The sequence below is a fragment of the Manis javanica genome, chromosome 6, assembly GCF_040802235.1.
Source record: "Manis javanica isolate MJ-LG chromosome 6, MJ_LKY, whole genome shotgun sequence".
NCBI classification, from domain to species: domain Eukaryota; kingdom Metazoa; phylum Chordata; class Mammalia; order Pholidota; family Manidae; genus Manis; species Manis javanica.
In genome coordinates, this window is record NC_133161.1 from 1,115,358 (window position 1) to 1,125,060 (window position 9,703).

The 9,703-nt window shown below is 52.6% G+C and overlaps 1 long non-coding RNA gene across 1 annotated transcript; it reads left to right on the plus strand.

The window, feature by feature from the left end:
• Positions 1 to 2,840: 2,840 nt before the first annotated feature.
• Positions 2,841 to 6,071, plus strand: LOC140849818 (uncharacterized). Its single transcript, XR_012132008.1, has 2 exons — positions 2,841 to 3,830; positions 4,327 to 6,071. It is a non-coding gene; the product is annotated as an uncharacterized lncRNA (long non-coding RNA).
• The last annotated feature ends 3,632 nt before the right edge of the window (positions 6,072 to 9,703 follow it).

Here is a 9,703-nt window from a genome sequence, read left to right on the forward strand (position 1 = left end):
GCAGGCATGACACCTGCACGGATGCGTGGAGAGAGAGGATGTAGTGAAATGTTACTAATTGATGGATCTAAGTGAAAGGCATAAAATATTCGTCCTACCATTCTTTTAACTTTAATGTAGCTTTAAACATTTTCAAAAAGCTTTGGTGGGGGGCCAAGCACAGGAGTCCACACTATTGGAGGGTTGGCCCCTGTAAGCAGAATAAATGTGGGGGAGGACATGCAGGAATTTACACGGTCTGGTTGTAGATGCCCCCTGTTGCTTGACTCTCCAACGATGAGCATGACATGTCTCGCACGTGGTCACCCTCAGTGCCAGCTACCAGTGGGCACGTTCCCCCATCCGGGCAAGAAAGTGTGTTTTGTCTGCTCCATCCTGAAAGTGGGCCTGGCCAGGCTTTTATGATCAGTTTCAAACTTAACACTTTACCAAGGATAAGCCATCCTTTCATAATCATTACACAAATAGGGAAAGTGAGCATGAATCGTGCAAAGGCCTAGCGTCCCACAAAACCAGCGCACCACGTCCACGCTCCATCCCTGTAGCAAATGACATCACCATTCCACCTTCCTGGAAAAGCTGTGGAGTCCTCACAGTGAGACCCGCTGGGCCTGTGTCCTGGAAGACGCATCCAGGGAGCTCTGCTCCTGGGTGCAGAAGACTTCAAACATAATTTTAAATGGGGCTAATATTAAGTGATGATTATTCTTATCTCCCAAATCCATTCCACACTGAAAAGTCTTCGTGCACACCACATAGCATCCCGTATGACTGTCCAGCAGCTAAGGAGAGAAGCTATGACCAACACCTAGAAACAAAAGAATAGCTCAACAGTAAAAATCCTCTGTAGGTTCTTATTCATTCTAATTGCTTTTCCTTGGTCCCTATATGGCTGATCAATACCAGGCAGTCGCATCACCAAACTATGCACTGGAGTAATTTAAGCCATAAATGGCTTTGTTATTACTTCATGTTGCTGAGCAATTGCCCTGCGTGGTGTTTGCAGCCATGTGACATTCTCAGCAGGTGCTGCATAAATATTCACTGATTAATGAATCGCAGAGCTGCCGAGTGGGACAGTGGCCTTCGGAAACACAGCGGGGCAGCCCTAAGGTGATGATGGTGCCGACCCCGTCATCATTGCTCAGTTTCAGGACAGGCATTGTTGGGCACCAACTAATAATGCAGTGGAGGTCTGCAACGGAGTGCCCGTTCCTCGGGCCCTGGACGGTGCTGGCAGGATGTACGATTGGCAGACAAATTACAGGTTATGCATAAATTAATGATACCTGCATTTGCAGTTTGCAGACGATTTCTCTGGAGCCACCATAACCAACTATGTAGAACCATAAGTGGTGCGATCATATTTAAGCACACTTGAGTTACATGGATTTGAAATGGTGGTGTGATAGACGGTCAGTTTACGTTCAACAAAGGTGCCGGGGTAAATGAATGAGGAGACTTTTCACTGAAGCACCGAAACAACCGGATAACCACTTTAAAAACCCACTTCACACCATACACCAAAATAAACACAAAAGAGATCACAGACCTGAATGTAAACCTAAAACAATAAAACATCTAGAAGATAGCGTAGGTGAAAAATCTTTGAAAGTGTTGTAGGCAGAGACGGTCTGTTTAGGTTTAAAAAACATTTGCTCTAAAAGAAAAAATTTGATAAACTGGACTCCATTGCAATTTAAGACTTTTGTTCTTCAAAAAACACATTTTGAAAACAGGACGACAAACCAGGAGTTGAGAAGTCTAGCGCCAGGACAGAAATCCCATGTTTACCACCTCGCCCCTTTCGGGATGGCTACTAACAAAACACCAGAAAATAACAAGCATTGCAAGTATGTGGAGACATCGGAACCCCTGTACATTGCTGGTGGGGATGGAAAATAGAGCAGCTGCTGTGGAAAACAGTATCTAGTCCCTCTAGAATCGCCACTCAATCTAGCCATGCTGCCTCCGGGTATACCACAAAAGAATGGAAAGCAGGAACGCAGGTCTCAGTGGAAACACACCTGTGGTCAAGCAACATGATCCACAATAGCCAAGAAGTGGAAGCAACCCAAGTGTCTGTGGACAGATGGAAGGAAAGACAAAATGTGAGATATCCACCCACTGGAATATTATCCAGCCTTAAAAAAGAAGGAAATCCTGACACCTGCTACATGTGGATGAATTGAGGACACAATGCTGTGAAATAAGCCGGACAGAAAAGGACAAATGCCATGACTCCACTCATATGAGGTCCGAGGGGGTCACATCCACAGAGACAGAAAGTGGAAGGGTGGCTGCCAGGGGCTGAGGGAGGCACTGGGGCCATGGGTGGCAATGGCCCCCAGTGACTAGGAGTTAGTGTTTAATGGGGACAGTTTCAGTTTTACAGAATGAAAAAGGTTCTGGAGATGATGGTGGAATTGGTTATGGAAGAGTGTGAATACCACTGAGCTATACACTTAGATGATTCAGATGGCGAATTTAAGTTTTATGTTGTATGTGTTTTATCATAAGAGAAAAATGGAGAAAACCGATGTTTGACCTTTCTGGCCTGTGCAAAGACAGCTGCAAGGCTTTGTCCCTCTCCCCGGACCTAACGCACACTCGGAGCTGCCACCAGGAGTGGCCCACTGGGTCCCCGCCCTGGCCAGGAGGCTCAGCCGGCCGGCGGGGATGGCGGGACTTCCACAGCAGGAAGGTGCCGGCGGGGATAAGCAGCCCCACAGCCTCCCACATTGAGAAAGGGCTGCATACAGATGACTGAGATTCCTCAGAGAGGGCTGGATGTGTTCAAAGAGTGAGTGTCTGTCAGGACATCTGAGAGGGAAGCCACGCAATGGGGTGGCCCTAGAGGGACCAGGTGCCTGTCACAGCGTCAGTGACAGTGGCCCCCAAACCAGCCGGCTGGTTTCCTTTCCTTTCAGTCTGCTGTTCATTTACTTAAGCAACACGTTCCGGAACATGCATCGTTCCTGTGTGCCAAGCGCTGCAGAGCCAGTGAGGCAGAATCTGGCTTCTGATGACGATGTGCCCGCGATGCGTCTCCTCCCATCCGGATGCACTCGCGACTTCCTGAGCATGAGAGAACATGGCTGGGATTCACACCTCTGGAGAGCTGTCCGTGTTCACAGGGAAACTCGTTTTTTGGCTCAGTTGGAGGGAGAACCCAGCCAAGCACCCGCGCCCGAGGACTGGCACCGTCTTCTGGTTCTGTCCGGTCCGTTCTCTGGTCATGTTGATTTCCTTCTTGGGAAGCATATCCTTTAGGAAAGGTTAACCAACCAAGGTGTACGGTCGTGGGGAGCCGGGATTCTGAGAAAAGTGGGGGCAGCCCCAAGTCCAGGCCAGCTCCTTCCGAGGCCCACGCAGAGGCGGGTCTGCAGCTCTGCCCCTCCACAGGCACAGGGGCCAGCGGGGTTCCGGCCAGACAGGGCCTGAGAGGCCGGCGGGTCCAGACCCTTCGTTTTCCAGCTGAGCCTCAGACTCCGAGAGGGATCCCGAAGGCAGTGCCCGGATTCCCCAGACTGGAAGGCGGCAGAGCGGTTTCCGAGGCGCACACGCAGGGGGATCCCTGGGCTGCAGCTGGTCCCCGGAGAGAACCGCCAGCGCCGTCACAGTCCTCGTGGAACCCGGGGCGCCGGGAGCAGAGGAGACCCGCAGGCCCCGAGCCTGGTGCTGGCAGACCCCGGGCCCCCAGGCGTCTCCGGGCCGGACGTCCCCAGCAAAGCCCCCTCCAGGGTGACAGTGTTCCTGTTCTCGGTGAAATATCACCTTTCCCCTCTGGGAGAGCTTGTACCTCCCCCTCACCCGCCTGAAGAGCTCAGGTAAGGGCCTGTCCCCGGAGGAGCGCCGGGCCAGAGGGAACTCCACCCGGAAGGCTCGTCTGCACGCAGGGCCAACACCTGCTCTTGCCGGTTCCCTGGCACGGCCTCCGTCTCTGAGGCCAGGCCCACCCCGCCCCTTGGCACAGGATGGCACGGAGGCCTCAGTTGCCTGACTGCCAGGGCTCTCACAGTTTTATGGGGCTCCCCTATACAAGAAATCTGTTTTTCTCTTGTTCATCTGTCTGGCATCAATTTAATTATTAGACCAGCCAAAGAGCCTAGAAGGGAGATGGGAGACATTTCCGTCTGCAGAATCCATTTCCAAGTGTCCGCTGTCATTTCCACAGACTCGTCCACTTTGTCTTTATGCACCGGACCCGGTCAGGGCTCATGCATCTGGTTGTGTCTCTTCGTTCTTATTCTAGAATAGTCTCCCAAGCTCCCTCCCCTGTCTCTTATTTTTCATGACATCGAGTTGTGCAAATATTACACACAGGTGGGCTTGTAGAACATCCCGCACTCGGGATCTGTCGGATACGTCCTGGATCCTGGTGGAACTGCTTGGCAAGAACAGCTTGTGGAGCATCTGAGGACTTCCTGCCCCAGGGCCGGTGTGACCCCGGTGGGAGGGCGAGCAGGGGCCGTTCCCTTCCGGCAAAGGCGCAAACTGCCCCTGGTAAGCAGACGTCGTCTGGGAGGTGGCTGGAATGAAGACAGCGTGTTAAGTCCGCATTAGCGGGACTGTTGATCGGGGAGGGCGGCCCACTGACTTTTGGATCTGAACACTGAAAATTAAAATGTGAATACACGGGTAGGCAAGCACGGAGAATGGCCGACGGACACCGACAGATTCTCCCTCAATAGCTTTGCATGGGGTTGCTGCTGATTTTTATTTTCTGCTTCCTTATTTGCCTTTTGTATTTTTGAAATATTTTCAAATATTTTCAAAAGTTTCCAGGAAGGAAGAGAGCAGCAGCAGGGGGGCAAGGAGAAGCCCTGGTCCCTCCTTGGAGGCCGCCGGGGTGGGCAGGTGTGATGGAGGGCCCTGGCCGCCACTGTGCGGGCATCTTCAGCCAGCATCGCACCCGCCACCCGGGTGGCTTCGCCGGCCTTGACAGAGGCTCTTTCCTGCGTCCCCTGGTCCCCACGGGCTAGAGGCACGTGCGCTATTCCGGCCCCCAGTGCCGGCCTCCGTTATCAGTTCCTCGTAGGAAACCCTCCTGGTGACCAGGAGTCCAGTCAGAGGAGACTTTCCAAGAGGGACACTGGCTGATGCCCACCTGCACCGCCCAGCCCCTCTGTAGTGCCCACAGCTCCCCCAGAGGCAGCACACAGAGTCCTCCAGCTCAGGGAAGCAGTGCCCTCCAGGGTCTGGAAGACGTGGGTGCTCAAGACATCCATGGACTAGACGGGGGCAGAGCGGGTGGACATTCTGTGGACAGAGGCTCAGCCCAGCACTGACTCACTGAGACGCTAGAGACCCCCAGGGAGCTCATTACAGCCGGAGACACACGGACGAGCAGCCTGGGGCTCAGCGGAGCAGGGCGGGGAAGGCCGCAGGTGCTTCTCCACGCCTGCGTCTCTGCCTGTGCCGTCTCCCTGGGGTGGGCCGAGGAGGGAGAGCTTGAACCCAGCCCCTGGGCTTCCAGGGCAGCTCTGTCTTCTTTGCCTTCTTCTCTCCAATTCAGAGCTGCCCACCAGCAGGTGCACCCCTCCAGCCCCTGCTTGTCACTGTCCTGGAAAGAGAGGTTCCTTTGCCCCTCAGGGACTATCAAACTGGGTGAGGGAGCAGGTGGACCATCGACTTCCAGTTAAAGATGTTTGGAGACGAAGCTTCTCTGGCTTGGGTGACAGGAGCCCACGGGCCTCTGACAGTTCGGTCCCCAAAGCCTGCCAACGTGAGCCCCAGCATGCGCGAGTGCATCGGGAGGTGTGGGCTCGCCCACTCCCTGGCTTGGTGACACTTCCCTGTGCACCTGCTGAATGTCACCAGTGTCAGCCATGGACACAGGCCTTGCCATTTCTAGAGACAGCAAGCCGGAGGGGATGCACACAGCGCCCCAGCTTTCTCGCCTGGAGCGGCGCCCAGCTGTCAGCCACCCCAAACAGACATCACACATGATTGTCATGATGGCCCATCAGACATCGTGTCAGAAAAACCAACACTGTTGAACAATTAGAAATTCCAGTTCAGGACAGCCATACTTTAAGATAGAAAATAAAAGCTCTTGTTTGTCGTAATCTAGTACTTTTTCTTTCTTCAGAGTAAAAATAGTTTCACAGTTGGGAAATCATGGCAATTGTGTTGCTCATTCATAATAAATTAAATCATAATGTTCCCATTGTTATTTTGTCAGTGGGGCCAAGTGGTTCTTTGCCCAGTTAAGGGAGACAAAACAACGCCCACCATTCTATCTGGGCGGGATGATCGACGCCCGATCGATGATGAATCAGCCCGGGGGGCAGGCAGGCAAACGCGGTGCCGCACCGTCTCCCCTGCCCGGTCACCCACAGTGACCGTGGGCTCACACACGCTCCTTTCCTTCTGCGTCTACAGCCGGCATTGCACAAGGCTCCCGGCAGCTCTGACAACAGGTGCACCTCCCTCATCTTCCTAGGCAACCCTCCTCCACTTGGCAAATATTTACGGTATTAGCAGGACCTGCGGGTCAGGACAACAGGCTCAGAGGAGCAAGATCCGACTGGACAGCATTAAATACCTGAAGAGCCGAGGCATTACAGACGCGCCTGCCGCTGCGGAGGAAGCTGGGCAGAGTCTTTGTGGGGTTGCGGGCCGGCTGGAAGGGCCAGGTCCCCTCCGTGAGTCCCGCCAGCTGCAGGCCTCGCCTCAGTCCTGGCCATTAGGGGACCCAGGGCTCGTGGATGGGACCACAGCCACTGGACTGGGAGCCAGTTTATTCGGAACTGCCCGTGTCCGCGGTGACCATTTCCCTTTGGTGCACAGAACTGGACCCAGGGGCCAGGCTCTCGGCCGTCTGGAATGAAGGCTGCGCTCCAGGGACCCTGGCAGCTAGCCTCAGGCCGTGGGGACAAGGTCAAGAACGACGCCCCCCGACTTCCCGCATTGAGAGCCTACAGACCCCGGGGACAGGGCCGCCCCAGGGCCTCCTGTCGGCCTGCACAACTGACAGGCCTGCAGTCCAGCACGTCGCCTGCTCCAGTGGGTCCCTTCACTACAGCTGACTCAGTCCTCGTTGCCGCAACAGAGGCACCTCAGCATCCCCCCCTAAAAGCCTCAAGCGTAGAAACGACAGTGATGCGAAGTCAGGAGCACGGCTGGGTGCCAGTGACAAGTGTTAGGGGAAAATAATGAAGAACGCTTTCCTCTCAACCCAGGAGGCGGAGAGAGAAAGACAGAACTTGGGCTTCGTGCAGCACCCAGTGGGTGTGGGGGGCGTCATGGGAGGGCTGCCAGGGGCGGCGGGCAGGAGCCTCTCCGCAGAGCTGTGGCCGCGGCCCCTTGGGCGGGCTTGGCAGCGTGAGGTCAGGTGCCGGCCGAGGCCAGGCTGCCTCCTCCCTGGACACTGGGAACTGGGCGCTGCCCTCCTGGGTGACCCCGTTCACAGAGATGCCAGGCCTTGAGGAGTTGCCCCTCAGGTATGGGATGGGCCAGAGGACCACTGGCCACTGCAAAGGTTCACATGCCCTTGATGAAGTTGGAAAGAACTTCCCAGAGAGACGCTGGAGCCCAGGAGTGGCGGGGGGGCTCCAGGGGAAAGCGGGCGCCCTGGGCTCACGGAGCCGGGCCCCTCTGCTGACGCTGGAGGGCAGTCCCTTCACACACACACACACACACACACACACACACACACACACACACACACCGGCTGTGGCTGGTCCTTGGGCGCTGCCGGGTCTCAGCTTTGGGTGCCAGTGGCTGAGCCAGAGGGAATTTTACCCAGGCTTGAAACCCAAACTGGCCTGACTGGACGCAGACTCAAGCCTGTTACACCGGCAGGCGTGCCAAATTGAGTGAAACTGCTAATTTATTAGGTCACAAACTGCCCAATGTTGGCAGTTTCATTTGGTTGAACCTAATATTCTGACTACAATTTACTGGCTATGATTTGAAAAAAACTCAAACTTGAAATAACATACACTTTACAGCAAGTCATGAAGCAAATTAGAACACCACTAACTCATCCTAGCTATTCTTAACAGCCGCTTGTCACTGCCATGCCACACTGCCGTGTCCCTACCCCAGGCTTCCTCACCATTCAAACGCCTTCAGAAACCTCACATAATATTCTTGCCTCCAAAAACCAAAGTGTCTGCCCATGCTCATGGATAGGAAGAATTAATATTGTCAAAATGGCCATCCTGCCTAAAGCAATCTACAGATTCAATGCAATTCCTATCAAAATACCTATAGCATTCTTCAATGAACTAGAGAAAATAGTTCCAAAATTCATACGGAACCACAAAAGACCCCGAATAGTCAAAGCAATCCTGAGAATGAAGAATAAAGTGGGAGGGACAGCCTCTTCAACAACTGGTGTTGGCAAAACTGCACAGCTACACGCAAGAGAACGAAACTGGATCACTGTCTAACCCCGTACACAAAAGTAAACTTGAGATGGATTAAAGACTTGAATGTAAGTCATGAAACCATAAAACTCTTAGAAGACAATACGGGCAAACATCTCCTGAATATAAGCATGAGCAACTTCTTCCTGAACGCATCTCCTGGAGCAAGGGTAACAAAAGCAAAAATGAACCCATGGGACTACATCAAACTAAAAAGCTTCTGTACAGCAAAGGACACCATCAGCAGAACAAAAAGGCAGCCTACAGTATGGGAGAATATATTTGTAAATGGCATATCCGACAAGGGGTTAACATCCAAAATATATAAACAACTCACACACCTCAACACCCAAAAAGCAAATAACCCGATTAACAAGTGGGCAGAGGATATGAAGAGACACTTCTCCAAAGAAGAAATTCAGATGGCCAACAGGCACATGAAAAGATGCTCCACATCACCAATCATCAGGGAAATGCACATTAAAACCACAATGAGATATCAGCTCACACCAGTAAGGATGGCCAGCATCGAAAAGACAAGGAACAACAAATGCTGGCGAGGATGCGGAGAAAGGGGAACCCTCCTACACTGCTCGTGGGATTGTAAGCTAGTTCAACCACTGTGGAAAGCAGTATGGAGGTTCCTCAAAAAACTAAAAATAGAAATACCATTTGACCCAGGAATTCCACTCCTAGGAATCTACCCAAAGAAAACAACTTCTCAGATTCAAAAAGACAGATGCACCCCTATGTTTATTGCAGCACTATTTACAATAGCCAAGAAATGGAAGCAACCTAAGTGTCCATCAGTGGATGAATGGATAAAGAAGATGTGGTGCATATACACAATGGAATATTATTCAGCCACAAGAAAGAAACAAATCCTACCATTTGCAACAACATGGATGGAGCTAGAGGGTATTACACTCACTGAAATAGGCCAGGCAGAGAAAGACAAATGCCAAATAATTTCCCTCATTTGTGGAGTATAACAAGGAAGCAAAACTGAAGGAACAGAACAGCAGCAGACTCACAGACTCCAAGAATGAACTCGTGGTTACCAAAGGGGAAGGGTGTGGGAGGGCGGGTGGGGAGGGAGGGAGAAGGGGACTGAGGGGTATTATGTGTAGCACACATGGTGTGGGGGGGTCACGGGGAGAACAGTGTAGCACAGAGAAGGGACACAGTGGATCTGTGGCTTCTTACTACACTGATGGGCAGTGACTGCACTGGGGTACGGGGCGGGGGGACTCGATAATATGGGTAAATGTAGTAACCACATTGATTTTCATGTGAAACCTTCATAAGAGTGTATATTAATGATA